The following is a 15,682-nucleotide window of genomic DNA, read 5'->3' as shown; positions in this document are numbered from 1 at the left end:
GTCCTAAGTGTGACTACGTGTACGCAACGTTTTTCTTACCGGCACGCCGTCCTAAGCCAACAGACCCTCAATCTATGCGACCCATTGACCGCGCACCTTAATGAAAGTTCCAGCGCAAATATGTTGATGGAAATAGAGAGGGAATTAAGTTACTGGCTTCATTCGCAGTTTGTGGGATTTGTTAATTGGGTCAAAATTCTTTTTGTTGTCTTTTTTTTTTCCCAAAACATGTGTCGGAGAGGAGCTTTTTGTATGGGGTGAAATTTAGTTTTTAATTTTTCTCAAGATAATTATAATCTACAGCTAGAAAGACATATACATGTATGTGTATGTAAGGTGTATTCGGGTAATACCGAATGTCGGATAATTCCGAAATTCAGATGAAAATCACCCTTAATTCCATCATAATAAAAGTCTCTTTTCGGAATTATCCGACAGTTTTCGACATTCGGAATTACCCGAGTAAACCTTATATATATATGTAGCACTCAACTTTTTTTAATTACTTGTTTAAATACAAAAATAGAAGCGTGACAGAGTGGTCAGAAACAAGACAACGGAAATAATCCGCAATTATGGTTTTTGTTCGTAATAGGTATTTGACATGTGTATTTGAAATAAAACATATAGTTTCATGTTTAAATTAGCGAATGTATTAGGAACTTAATTAAAAATAATTTTATGGTTTGTAAAAATAATTGCAAGTGACGGATAGGTATTGCTTACTCGTATTTATAATAACACGCCCAATTTCGTGACATACATAACTGCTATGTTTGCGAAGAGCTCTCAAAAACGAACATGTATTGGTGTAGAGTAGACTGTAGGTGTATCAATTTCCACTTCTGACGGCTTTTAAACTTTTTTTTTTCATGGAAGCTAACAGAACAGGCTTTGATACGATAGCACGGGTTGAATGTCATAGTAACATAACATGGCTCCATTTAAAAAAATCGTATGTAGTAGTATTTAGATAGCGACTTATCTCTCTGTACTTATTTTCTTTTCCACACCAATTGTAAGTGTCTGTTTGGCCCAATGGTTGACTAGAGGATACCTTAAGGCATTAAGTCTACCATTTGTGCAATAAAGCGTAGAATAAATTTAAAAGTGGAAAAATTACTGTCTTGGGTGAGACTTGAACTCACGACTTGAATTTTTCCACTTTTAAATTTATTCTACGCTTAATAGCATCGTTCGCAGACGTTTCTGCTTGTTAAAAATTAAAATTGTGCAATAAAGGTTAAATAAATAAATAAAATGCTTATTCAATCATAATACTTGACACTAAATAATTGTTTTATTCTTGTTTCAGATGTCCTCAACTAATCATCAGACTACACGAGTAGACTACATTTAAGGTAAGATAAGTGAGGCATAAGGCTTATACTCATATTATTCATTTATTAATTTTTATTTCCAGGACGACATCGTCGTCATCATCGTCAGCCAAAGGTTTTTTATTTATAAAGGATGTCTGCCCGGTCTAACGTGAGTCATCCTTAAGTCAGTCAGACAGTCATAAATAGGCCAGTTTTTAAACGTTAATTTATCAATAACTATTTGAGCTACATTTATGAAATTTTGTATTCTAGACAAGCTAATGGATTTGAATAAATGTGCCAAATTTCATGTGTGTAGGTTAAATAGGTTTCAAGTTGTGAACGGGTCAAAAGTAGATCGAAATGGTTCGTGTAATATTACACACGGTTGCTGCGTCGCCAGTTCCTTTTTCTTTGAACTTGGCTGGACACGCTACCTTTAGTTCTCCCCACAAGTTTGTTCTTATCCAGGTTTCTCTATCAACCTTCATCAGATCGCCGAATGATGATTACAATGATGATGACAAAAGAATTTATCACAAAGTCCAGCATAACTTTCTGAACCTATCACTCAAAGCTTAGTCACAAGATACCGTATTTTGACAATTATATTGTACAGTCGCCATTAGATATATCGAAGCGGCCAAGGTGTTCAGAATATCTGAATGCTCACTCTAACGCCCTGACAATAGAGGCGTGTTCAGATATTTGTGAGCGCCTTAGCCGCTCCGATATATCTGATGGCGTCTGTACATACCCACTTTAAGTTTAATGGCTCCTCTACACGATGGGCCAGCGCGCGCCACTCCAAGGGATGCAATTATGCTCCCTCAAGTGATATTGCTATCTCATTCTACCGCATGGCTTCGTCCCTTGGAGTGGCCGGCGCTGGCCCATCGTGTAGAGGAGCCATAAGATAAGTTACAAAAACCGGATACCAGCCGAGTGCTGCAATATTTATGGCCTGGATGTATCTCAGTAGGTTCGTATTTCCTTGAAACACAGAAGGAAATGGAAAATCACTGCAAGTTTTAATCGCTTTTTTAAAACAAACGAGAAATGTACCGCCGGAAATTGACGCAGTGAACAGTAATGTGTGTCTTTTGCGTTGTTTTTGCACACAATTATCTCCGTTAACCCTACTGCCACACGTGTGATGGTAACTAGTATAGGAGTTCCATAGGTACTACGTACTACGGTAATTCTGGGGCGCTCCACGGGTTAATAGAGTGTCAACGTAAAGTAAATTACTGAGCGCTGTGGGTACTTTAAAAACTTAAAATTCCTTACCGAACTTTAATATTTGTATCTCAGAATTCAAGTCTCTAAATTGTATTACAACGACAGAACATTATGTTATTGTATAATCTGTGCAGAGTGGAATATAGTGTTATTACTAAATAATTACACGATTAAATTGAGTTCGCTAAATATAATTTAATTGAAAACATCACTATTCGTTACGAACCCATGTCTCGAAGAAACCTATTTAAGAAATAATATTATATACCTATATTACATTTATTTTAGTTGCCTGAAAATAAATATATTTCATATTTGTCGCGCCAACTGGGTCAGAACTATAATTACTACGCAGTTAAACTTTTTAATAAAAAACAAATTATAATGGCGCACCTACACTTTTTTGTTTGTACCCTTCAAAGAATCCGATAGCACATGCTTAACACCCGCTTGGCGCTGAACCGTTTAACGACGCGCGTTTTTGCACACAAGTCACACTTCTTATGCCTACTAAGCTGTAACAGTTCTTATTTCAGTGCCATACCGAGTAATGGCCAATCGTAAATAGACTACCGGTCGGTCTCTCAAACTGTATTAAAAAAGAGACAGTTAGTGTATAGGTGATAAGTAAGTGTTACACTTTGCTTGCGAACCTCGAAAATTTGCATTGATGCATCGCAATTATCGCAAACCGCATGTAATTATCGGTGGTGTCTGTAGAGCCCATCAGGCACAGTCTTTAGCGAATGAGAAAAATAACACATTAGCGCCATACCTTATGGCTTCTCTACACGATGGCCCAGCGCTGGACCTGTGAGATGAAATGGGCCACGTTGTACTCTACACGCACCATCACTGGCCCAGTACCTTTGATGGGCGGACGAAAAACCGGCACCGTGGCCAACCCATCGCCATCCCGCCGCGCCATATGCCATCCGACACTACTACCCTCTCTGGTCCATCTTAGTGGGCACTGGCCCACCGTGTAGAGGAGCCATTAGGGAGGGAATTCTCTAAATATTGTCTATTTTGTGCCGTGAGTGATTATTGGCTATAAAAGCTACAATCGCCCTTGCTCGCGTCACCAACGTCAACACTTGGCAACTGAATATATTTTTTTGATGTAAAAAGCGTCCCTCAAGTGTAGGGTTATCAACTTATCGCGTAGTTTTTGTCTCGCTCTGAGAAGTGTAACGATTAGTGCCGTCCTTTTTTGTCATTTTTAATCCATTTCTTTTTTGTCGAGTTAATGGCATGCGTAGACGATTTCAGTTAAATTGCTTGAGTAAATTACTCGATGTAAATATGTGGAAATTTCTTTGTTGTGTTACTTGGGGGAGTTTTGTCATTTAATTTGACTTTTCCTTAACTTTCAATGAAATGTTGACATTACTTACTTCAAATTAGGTCTGGAAATACTACGTATCCGGTGCGATGAGTGAAAATGATGTGTATAGGAATTTCGTACGGCCTTACACACCTAGGCCTGTAAAGGAACCTTCTTTTGTTTAATTTAAACGTCAAATTGTGACACAACGTCTTAGCATTCAACCATAATAAAACCCATAAGTAATATTTTTGGTTCGTTATGACATTCTGCCATTACATAAAATTTGATTATTTTTGCGCTACGACGCACGGTTTAGGAGACACAGCCCTATGAAGATTTCTATACGACTAAATAATTTTCCTGGTAAAAAAAGGAAAAGTTTATTAGCTTTAACATTTACCTGAAAATAAACCATAATTATATATCATTTGACGACCTGTCTGGCCTGGTGGGTAGTGACCCTCTCTGCCTATGAAGCCGATGAGAGTAGCTAGATCAGTGCCCCGAACGCGTTAGTTCGGCGTAGCATTATTCCCGATCGCATTTTTCCCCACTCGCGTTAGTTCCGCGTAGAGCATTATTCCCGGTCGCATTTTTCCCACTAGCGTTAGTTCCGCGTAGCATTATTCCCGGTCGCATTTTTAGACGGAGCCCCGTGAAGCGGTTAGGTTCGTTAGGTAGCTTCAGATGCCCGAATGGCAAACCGCCCAGAAATAGCTAGGGTCTAGCTAAGTTGTGAACTAAATCTTTTTTGAAAAACAAACTCTAGTGGGGAAAAATGCGACCGGAAATAATGCTACGCGGAACTAACGCGAGTGGGGAAAAATGCGATCGGGAATAATGCTACGCGGAAGTCGCGGAACTAACGCGTTTGGGGCACTGCTCTAGCTACTCGCCGATGACCCCATGTTCAAATCTTGGTAAGGGCATTTATTTGTGTGATGAGACTGATGAGCGCAGAAACGAGTATTTGATGCTGAGTCAAGGGTGTTTACTATGTATTAAATTGTTTATGAGTATGTACATATTTAAATATATATCGTTTTATTAGTATATATACCGACAACGTAAACGTTACCTATTGACTTTAATACTGTGCCGTGCTGGGGCAGTCAATTTGTGTTAACTAATAATGTCCTATAATATATTTTTATTTTATTTATTTAATCTATTTTTTTCCGAAATAAATAAATGTATTGAGCAAAAAAAAACATATAAACAGCATACCTTCAGATCCATCTAGATTCTAGTTCATTAAACTAAATTGGTCCTCAAATACTAGTCATTTTTACTCCGTTATTAATTCATAAAACACCAACTTCGTTTGACTATTAATTTGAGTAAATATCACTCATAACTTAATTACGATTTCATATCCAAATAAATCTACATAAATCAAAATAGTTACTAGGGGTATCGAGTCGATTCCATACTATCGAAATAAAATATTGATATGACCTAAATATTTTCGTTTACCGATGTTGGTCAAAATTGATGTAAAAGTATCGTCCAATGCAAAAACTAACAATATTTATTAATCATTTACTATGCTGGCTGCATTGGCAATGATATAATACGGGTAGGTTCAGTCACCTGCAATAATATGTTACTCTTCGAAGGCCGCAAAAATATGTGACACGCTCTTTTGCGGCCTTCGTTATAGGTCTATCGCCAGCTTGATGTCAAGTTACCTTTCGGGTATCTTGACGCCGGTCTTCCGTGGAGACCCGTCCAAGCGATCGCGTCAAACTATAAGGTATACTTAAGGCTCCGTCACACAGCTTTTACATATAAAACGCCCACGCCGCGCTCACGCCCCGCCCGGAAAACGCGCCTGTGTGACGGAACCTTTAGTTTCACTTGTCCTCGCATTTTTTAAACGTCAAGCGCCACTTGCACCATCCCACTAACCCGGGGTTAACCGATTAAGAGCCAACGGGAGTGGTCATTTCTCCATACAAACGTACTCCTCGTTTTCCTCCGTGGTTTTTGAAGCTAGAGCAATGATTTTTTCAACACAGATTAATATTGTCAATATCTGTGTCGGACCGTTTTGCTTTTTTTGATATTTTCGTTTTTTAAGGCCCTAGAGCCCTTCAAAAATGGCCAAAATGGCCTAATTGACTATGCCGCAATGAGAGGCGTGGCATTCAAAACTGATATCAATTAGCCAAAAAAGCAAAACGATCCGACACAGATAATTTCATAATCATTTAGATTTTCAAATTTGGTTACGATTGGTTAAGTAAGTAGAGTACGAAACCTCGATTTTTGAGATTTTTACGCAGGATTTTTCGCCTTGTTCTTATCGCACTACTTTTAGGTGCCGCTTCCGTTAGCGAGACGGGTATATTTACCTAAAATATTTAAAACTCAGCTCCTGTTTCGTCTTAAACCGTTTACCCAGTGCCAAATTGTACCGGTAACCGTGGTAACTCCAGGTTTGACCGGTTAACCCCGGGCAAGTGGGATGGTGCAAGTGGCGCTAACCAAATTGCACCCGTCACACCGGGTTATGATCATATCCGCAGGTTTTCTCATAATTCCCCGAGAGCACAGCTCGGTCCTAATTCGATATTGCAGTGAGTCTAATATCCCCGCGGTGTTGAGCTTGGTACTTAACCCTTAAATGCGTGATTTTTTCTTTTTGCCCGAAATTAATATGTATCTGTATCACATAATTGTTTGCCGATTGTAGGAAAAATAGTAAAAAAAATATAACTTCGACTTTCACTGCGAAATCAGTGTTAGAAGTTGAATTGGCTAAATCATATTTATGTAAATATGTAATTTTCAGTAATAGATACCTCTATATGAATTATTTTACTACCTTTGGAAAGGTACACTATTTGTGATATACCTATGATAAAGTTTTTAAATATAAAATAATTACAAACCCCGAAAACACCGTTCAAAATCACATACTAAAAATTATCAACTTCTGGATTTTTCCAAGCTTTCCGACTTTTCGTCTTAAAACGAATGTAATTTTTATAAATTAAGAATATTGCGTAAATTTAACCCTTAAATCATCAGCCTACTACTTGACGTTTGGTATAAAGGTGCGTTCAAGAACGTAAGCCTTTTTTTTTAATCTGTGAGCTGTCTAATGCTTTGTAGACATTTTGGCAACACTATGCATTTAAGGGTTCTTCTTCTTCTTCTTCCTCGCGTTATCCCGGCATTTGCCACGGCTCATGGGAGCCTGGGGTCCGCTTGACAACTAAACCCATGATTTGACGTAGGCGCTAGTTTTTACGAAAGCGACTGCCATCTGACCTTCCAACCCAGAGGGGAAACTAGGCCTTATTGGAATTAGTCCGGTTTCCTCACGATGTTTTCCTTCACCGAAAAGCGACTGGCAAATTTAAGGGTTATATGTATAAATCCAGCAGAAACGAATATGAGTTTTATAATGATAGTAATAATCCTAATTATGTTTGTAGGAAGTGCATGTTTGCCTGTTTGGAGGATAGCGGTAAAGCGTGGCTTCGAAACTTATTGCCCATACATTAAGGTAATGTAAGGTGTGTAGATATTTTTGGCACTTTGTCCATGTGTCTATTTAATACCTTGACTGTTCCAAAGAGTTTATCTGAATATATTGGGTGATTTTTGGGTCGTGATCCTGAATGACAAAAATTCGTTAATATAGACATACTAAACAAATTCCCCCATGAGACAAACTGCAAATTCGCAAAAAAAAAACTCTCACAAAAAGTTGTTAACTATTTTGAGCCATCCTTGCCACATTTCCGGGCAGTGGCATAAAAATAGAATTTTATATTTAAACTTATCTTACCTACTATATTCTTGTGCTAGCTATGCTGCAGCAGAAATATTGCAAGTGTCTCGTTCCGTATCCTCTTGAGGAACCGTCGGCGACCATTTGAATTTATGGCGTCTATGTATGCTGCTAGGGGATTGGTTGAAGTGGCTCTGAATACGAGTACCTATTGGACTGACGGAGCTGGGAAAATGCAACAAATATATATACTTAGTATCGGTTAGTAATGGGTTGGCTTAAAGTACCTAATGAGAATTTTCGATTTCGGAAATATAAAAAAAAGACAATGGCCATGGATTTCTGGATGTTATATTGAAGAACTATGCAATAACGGGTCATTAGGGTGGTTCAGAAAACATTTTTTTTTATTTTCCGATGGGGCACCCCCTTATTTTGTTACACTTATTATGCTGATAAAATGGGTTCCGTCTATTTGGCATAACTTCCGTGACCCGAAACGCATCTGGCATAACCTATTTGGCAGTAATATTTTTCGAGGAATGTTAAATTTGCAGAAAGCTTCAGTTTGTATAATATGCAATAGCCCGAATGTTTGCAAGTCCGAATCTTAAATAGACTACTACTATCATGGCCGAATTTTGATACGAATAATTTTATTTTGCATTTGTTTAAATGTCCGAAATATGATTTTCATAATCTGTTTAGCATAATAGGATTTAGGCGAATATTTACATCGAAGAAAACGTATTTAGATTCTTTCTATTTGGTATAACTTGTATGACCTAAAACCCATCTGTCATAAGCTACATTTGGCAGAATGTTTTTCGACGAATGTTAAAATTAAAGAAAGCGTCAGATTGTATAAAATCCAAGTCTAATTTATATTTAACAATGCATAAAACACCTAAATATGTAGCTGACTGACTCATTAACGCAAAGCCGTAACTAAAAGCGCTGCCTACGTTTATAATTCGTAAAAAAAAACATTATTATTGTATTGTATTGTAACTTTGGGTGGGAACATATTATTGGCATTTTGGATGTATACATATTTTTAGCTCACAAAACAAACGAAAACAAACTGTTGCCAGAAAAGTGGGTTAGGTTAGGTTAAAACTGCGTCCCCCAAGAAAACGAACTGGTGCCAGAAAAGTGGGTTAGGTTAGGTTAGAACTGCAACCCCACGAAAACAAACTGTTGCCTGAAAAGTGTGTTAGGTTAGGTTAGAACTGGAACCCCACGAAAACGAATTGTTGCCTGAAAAGTGGGTTAGGTTAGGTTAGAACTGCGACCCCACGAAAACAAACTGTTGCCAGAAAAGTGGGTTAGGTTAGGTTAGAACTGCGACCCCACGAAAACAAACTGTTGCCAGAAAAGTGGGTTAGGTTAGGTTAGGTTATAACTGCGACCCCACGAAAACAAACTGTTGCCTAAAAAGTGGGTTAGGTTAGGTTAAAACTGCGTCCCCCAAGAAAACGAATTGTTGTCTGAAAAGTGGGTTAGGTTAGGTTAGAACTGCGACCCCCAAGAAAATGAAATGTTGCCAGAAAAGTGGGTTTGGTTAGGTTAGAACTGCGACCCCACGAAATCAAACTGTTGCCTGAAAAGTGGGTTAGGTTAGGTTAGAACTGGAACCCCACGAAAACGAACTGTTGCCTGAAAAGTGGGTTAGGTTAGGTTAGAACTGCGACCCCACGAAAACAAACTGTTGTCAGAAAAGTGGGTTAGGTTAGGTTAGAACTGCGACCCCACGAAAACAAACTGTTGCCTGAAAAGTGGGTTAGGTTAGGTTAGAACTGGAACCCCACGAAAACGAACTGTTGCCTGAAAAGTGGGTTAGGTTAGGTTAGAACTGCGACCCCACGAAAACAAACTGTTGTCAGAAAAGTGGGTTAGGTTAGGTTAGAACTGCGACCCCACGAAAACAAACTGTTGCCTGAAAAGTGGGTTAGGTTAGGTTAGAACTGGAACCCCACGAAAACGAACTGTTGCCTGAAAAGTGGGTTAGGTTAGGTTAGAACTGCGACCCCACGAAAACAAACTGTTGCCAGAAAAGTGGGTTAGGTTAGGTTAGAACTGCGACCCCACGAAAACAAACTGTTGCCAGAAAAGTGGGTTAGGTTAGGTTAGAACTGCGACCCCACGAAAACAAACTGTTGCCAGAAAAGTGGGTTAGGTTAGGTTAGAACTGCGACCCCACGAAAACAAACTGTTGCCTGAAAAGTGGGTTAGGTTAGGTTAGAACTGCGACCCCACGAAAACAAAAAGTGTTGCCTGAAAAGTGGGTTAGGTTAGGTTAGAACTGCGACCCCACGAAAACAAACTGTTGCCAGCAAATGTGGGTTAGGTTAGGTTAGAACTACGACCCCACGAAAACAAACTGTTGCCAGAAATCAAATTATGAGAAAATAATAGTTGCGAATTGGGAAAAATTTGGCGAATTAATTTCCGCCAAAAAATATTCGGCCTACAACATATATGATTCTTGCAAGTATGCAAAACATTTCTATGCCATAAGATTTTATGCTTGTAGTATTATGCATAATGGCGAATTATGCAAAAACATTATTACAAATAAAATTATGCGAAATGAAACAGATACCAGGTCTCGATTCGGACATTAAATTTATGCGAAAAGATACTTCGATCAATAAAAACTATGCGTAGAGTATGTATGCGCAACAATCCAGTACCCAGTGAGTTTATGCTAACAGTATGTTATGCCTAAAGGTATTATGCACAATAGAATTATTACAAAATAAATTATGCCAAAGATAGGGGAACCTGATAAAATACACCAAGTTTCGTAATTTTATCTCAACTACAAGGGGGTGCTCAACCACTTTGAAATTTTTGTATGTTGTATGAAACCCAAAAAAAAAGTATTTATTATTCAGCCTTTTATTTAAGTATCTGTTTTCACACTGTTTGCACATGTGATTTATAAGTTTGGAAGTAGAAAAACATTTTTATTATATTTTTTATAATTTTTCAAAAGTAAGATATTTTGAATTTCACCTATATATAAATCATAAAAAATAAAAATAAAAATGAGATTTTACATAATAACTTTTAAATCACACTTTCAAATAATGTGAAAACTACTACTTACATAAAAATCTAAAAAATAATAACTGTAGGGTAGGTGGGAGTTTCACTCAAACGCCAATGTCAACGATACTTTTATTGACTATGGAAACTTATACATATAGGTGCATACATTTATGGGTTCATACAAAACTGGTTACTTCCTATCTACGTAATATCGAATAACAGACGGCAAGGTTGAGCACGCCTGCTACCGATGCAAATTGCCAAGGGACAGTCGGGAACCTATCGCCAAGGCACTAGCTAAACCTAGGGAGGTCAGGGAGAAGACTGCAAGTGGCTATCGAACTCCCGACCCATTGAGACTCGCCAAAGGACAGAGGTGTACCTATCGCTAAGGCAGTCGCTAGCTAAGTGATCTGATGCGGCGCGGACTGCGGCTTTTATTCGGTCCGGTCGGCGATCGTCGTGCGCGCTCGGTGCTCCTCGGTGGCTGGCCGGTGTGACGCAGTACTGTGCGAGCGAGAAAGTATTCGAGCCCGCGCGTCGTGAGAATTAGTATTGTTACATTCTCCCCCTCTGGTACTCGGTAACGTCCCGTGAGAGTACCAGGATCAGTATTGTTACATTCTCTCCCTCTGGTGCTCGATGACGTCCCGTGAGAGTACCAGGATCTCTATTGTTATAGTCTCTCCATCTGGCACACGTATGTCTGAAGAGAGAGTACCAGGACTTGTGTAGAACGATGTCTCCTTCAGTTTCGCCAAGTCGGCACTATCTTACAGTTACTGTCTGAGAGGGGTTTCGACGGAACCCTCCCCCTGGAGTGAAGCTGGTCTGATAGCATACATCAACTGTATTGGTGTTACTGTGGATTTTCTGTTGCTACTTTGTCTTCAAGTTGTATTTGTTACAACTTTAGATGATTCGTCGTTTGCCTCCTTATTTATTTTTTACAGTCCCATTTTATACGTAGGGTACTTTAGAAAAACAATGTCGGGTAGGTGTAACTTCTTCTTTAAAAGAGCGGGTAGTTGTCATTGTTGAGTGTGACAACTCACAATGTAAAAAATACCAAGGGACAGTCTATGAACCTATCGCCAAGGGACCTAGGTAAGTCTGGGAGAAGACTGCAAGTGGGCTATCGAACTCCCGTCCCATTGTGACTCGCCAAGGTGTACCTATCGCTAAGGCTGCCACTAGCTAAGTCATCTGATGCGGCGCGGACTGCGGCTTTTATTCGGTCCGGTCGGCGATCGTCGTGCGCGCTCGGTGCTCCTCGGTGGGTGGCCGGTGTGACGCAGTACTGTGCGAGCGAGAAAGTATTCGAGCCCGCGCGTCGTGAGAATTAGTATTGTTACATAACTTGATTTTTTTGGATTTCATACAACTTTGAAAAATTTCAGTGTTTGAGCACCCCCTTGTAGTTGAGATAAGAATACTAAACTTGGCGTATTTTGTCAACATAACAAGTGTAACAAAATGAGGGGGTGCCGCTACTTCTAGCTAGTGTTTGATTTTTTCCCATACAAACGTGAACCACCCTACGGGTCATATTGAAGATTTAACATTGAACGTAAACCTGTTTTATTATTGCTTTTGATTGTTATTATGTATTTAAACTCATTACCCTGTCGCATACTTCTGTTGTTTCTCCAATAAATAAATTTAAAATAGAATTACGTAACCATGTCGAAAATATCCATATGATACTGTAAAAAGTTATACGATACATGTGCGAATAGGTACCTAATTCGCAACTCGTGTCGATTTAAAACACTACTTTCTGTCGTATTTAATTTATCGCCACTGGTCGCGAATTTTACGTTTTTACACTTGTACCGTAATGTACTAATCAGCTTAGTCTGTTAAAAAAAAATGTTAACATTTCATAAGATAAGCTGTAATAAAAATATACTGCCTTTCCGGATAACAGTATTTTTATATTTTATAAAATGCATCCTGAGAACAAAGGTAGGTAAGTATGTTTCATTATTTCGCGCTTTTCCGTCTGCATTTCTGCATACTTCAACTCGTATATTTACGAAGATATTCTCCCACAAAGTATGGAAATTCAATTTTCACGTATTCGACGATAAAAGAAATGATAATGTTATCGCCGACAATTGGAAATTTTCACTCCGTTATTTCTAGCTGTTGGAGAAGCGAAAACTATATGTTGATTTAAACTAACACGATATGCACTCGCGTGTAGGTACTTAATTTTAAACAAATTACGTTACGGGACTTAATCGCTTAAACTTACGTTCGCCGCCCCATTACTGTCACGATTCGAACGTTCAATCCGTCACTCATTTTCATTCATTCATTCATTCTTTTAAAATTATGGCTTCAGGCTGGCCCATTGGGACTATTTCGCCAGTATCAAGGTCGTAGTAGCAGGGTAATACGATTGAAATTGTACGGTTAGTACAAGACAGTGTACGGTGATTTAGCTCTTGTAAAGCGATAGCGGACTTTACAAGGAACGTGGACAACCGGCCGTTGACTCCAAAATGATGGTTAAACGTGCTTCAAGATTAATTCTCCATTCACTGCACACTACCACATTAGTTTACTGTATAATAGGCTATCGATATTACACTTTAAACAATATTAATGAGCAAAAAACAAAGCAATTGATCACGACGCGTGACCATCAAGATGGCGCTCGAACCGGAAGTCCCGTCACTCATTTTATCTAGGCAGACAGTGACAACGCCAGCGACAGTGCCGTAGCAGTAATGTCGTAACAGTAACGCAGCTGCATTTGCGATCCGAACCTCACCTTTAGCGTAACATTCCATTTCTGACCACAGCTGCACTACTAATACGAACGCATCGGTGTTATTGTCAATTTCCATAGTAAAATGAATGGATAGTGCTACTGTCGTTGGAAATGGACTGTCACCTTTAAGGTGACGCAGCGATCAGAAATGGAATGTTACCATTATACGTGGGTGTACTAAAGACAGCGATATCAAACTACTGCATATTCTCTCCCTAATCCGCCGCAGTACTCGAATTACATATGTCACAGATGCCGCGTGACAACCCTAATTGACGCAGATTTGAGAGGCAATATGATACGTGGTAGCCCTAGGTTAGGGGCTATTTAACCTTAATTGAGTTCAATTTGTGAACGGGTTAACTTTTAATAGTTCATAGAGGCCGATCGGTCTTAAGTCGGTATAATTGGGTACTTTCCTCTACTTAAGATAAATTATTTCACACCGTGCACGAAATTAAGCACCAGATCACTATTAGAAAAACATAGATAGCAGTTATTTCAAACACAATTTCTATTTAATAAATCGGATGGAAGTATAAAAAGTATGTGAGTTGACTGTGACGTCACTACACACGTTAGCATATAAATTCCATATTAGCAAATCGTTTTGACAATACTAAAAAAGAAGCTGATTTGACTAGTAGGAAAGTAGCCAATTTGTAGACGTTTACATTTTTTTCATTTATTCTTGGACTTAGTTATTGCGCTATGCCACCCCGCGTGGTACCTATTGTAGCTTCTAAAAGTGAACAACAGAGCCCAGATAAAGTTATGTAACGCCGACTTTTATTATAGCCCCACAATTTTTTATAGCCAAAATATATCATTACAATCACGTCCCTATAGAAATACGGCCCAAACACGGTACCTAGCGACACAAAGGCCTTCGAAAAGGTCATCCATCGATGCGGCATTTTCCTCACAAACACTCACTTATTAAATATCTTATATATATCCGGATTGTGGATTGAGGGAATACTCGATCAGTGATATTGGGAGGGAATTGAATATACGTCTTTAACTATATTGTGAATGCAATAGAGACCATTTCTAACCTTTCTTACTTTTAAATATTAAGGTATTAAAACGAGTGTAGCCGCCGTGTAGAGGGGCTACCGCGAAAACAGAAATTCCCTAAATGCGGGGATCTTTCTCTCTTACTCCAATGAAGGCGTAATTAGAGTGACAGAGAAAAATGCCCGCAATTTGCGAACCTCGATTTTCGCGGTTATAGTCCAGGTCAGGATCTCGACGACTCAATCGATCACTCGATTTGAAGTAAACTGATTATATTCGTCCAAAAGGTACTGGTTTATAAGGGTTCTTGCCAAAACCACAGAATGAATAATAGTACTAGGTTTTGATTACTAGCAAGCGCAGCGTAGGACGTCCACCCACAAGATGGACAGACGACCTTGTTAAGGTCGCCGGAAGACGCGGGATGCGGGTCGCTTCCAACCGGCACGTATGGAGGTCCAAGGGGGAGGCCTATGTTCAGCAGTGGACGTCTTATGGCTGAGATGATGATGACTAGGTACAGAAGGTTCACTCTCTAACAAAACGCGTCTATTACTGTTACGAGATATATAAGCGCAAGCGCGAGCAGGCGTCGTTCCGTAGCTGTGCGCGGCAACTATTACTGCTAGACACCAAAAGTTGACTAAAGTAGCATGACAAATACGAACGCTTCCGAGAAAATACGATGGAAAACAATTATCAGAGTTCGGACAATTTATCGCAAAAATAAATATGATATGGAACATGCTACAATTTTTTTAACAATTTTGAACTTGCAGTTTTTAGTATAATCTGGAAATTTTATAAAGATACTGTGTACATAATATGAGTTTAATAAATCTTGTCCTATTTTGAGATATATGTAAATGATTTTTGATGGTTTTGCGATGATTTGTCCGACCTCTGACAATTATGCACTATATCTGTAATAGGGCTATTTACTCCCCGGTTCGCAATCTAACGTTTACGTTAACGTTAACGTTTGCATGTACTTAATATTTCTACACAAACAACCCCTAATTATTACATGATAAATTACTCCAAAACTCGCCCACCCTCTAATACAATTTCCGATGAACCATGATACGAGAAAAGGGGGGTTATGGGTTATGCAGATCATTACATTTAATGACCCGACGGTAATGACCATCACTGACTTTTACGACGTTTCGACGCCATTAAAA

At 39.0% G+C, this 15,682-nt stretch overlaps 1 protein-coding gene across 1 annotated transcript in view; it reads left to right on the top strand.

Moving 5' to 3' along the window:
* LOC134794761 (uncharacterized) overlaps window positions 1–15,682 on the top strand; it is a 274,918-nt gene that overhangs the window by 138,990 nt on the left and 120,246 nt on the right. The window contains exon 2 of the mRNA XM_063766544.1: window positions 1,316–1,361. The gene's annotated coding sequence lies outside the window, so the exon portion shown is untranslated. The remainder of the gene's footprint in view (window positions 1–1,315; window positions 1,362–15,682) is intronic.

Source organism: Cydia splendana, chromosome 11 (genome assembly GCF_910591565.1).
Source record: "Cydia splendana chromosome 11, ilCydSple1.2, whole genome shotgun sequence".
NCBI classification, from domain to species: domain Eukaryota; kingdom Metazoa; phylum Arthropoda; class Insecta; order Lepidoptera; family Tortricidae; genus Cydia; species Cydia splendana.
Note: the sequence above shows the minus strand (reverse complement) of the source record. Positions and strands in the feature narration are given on the sequence as shown.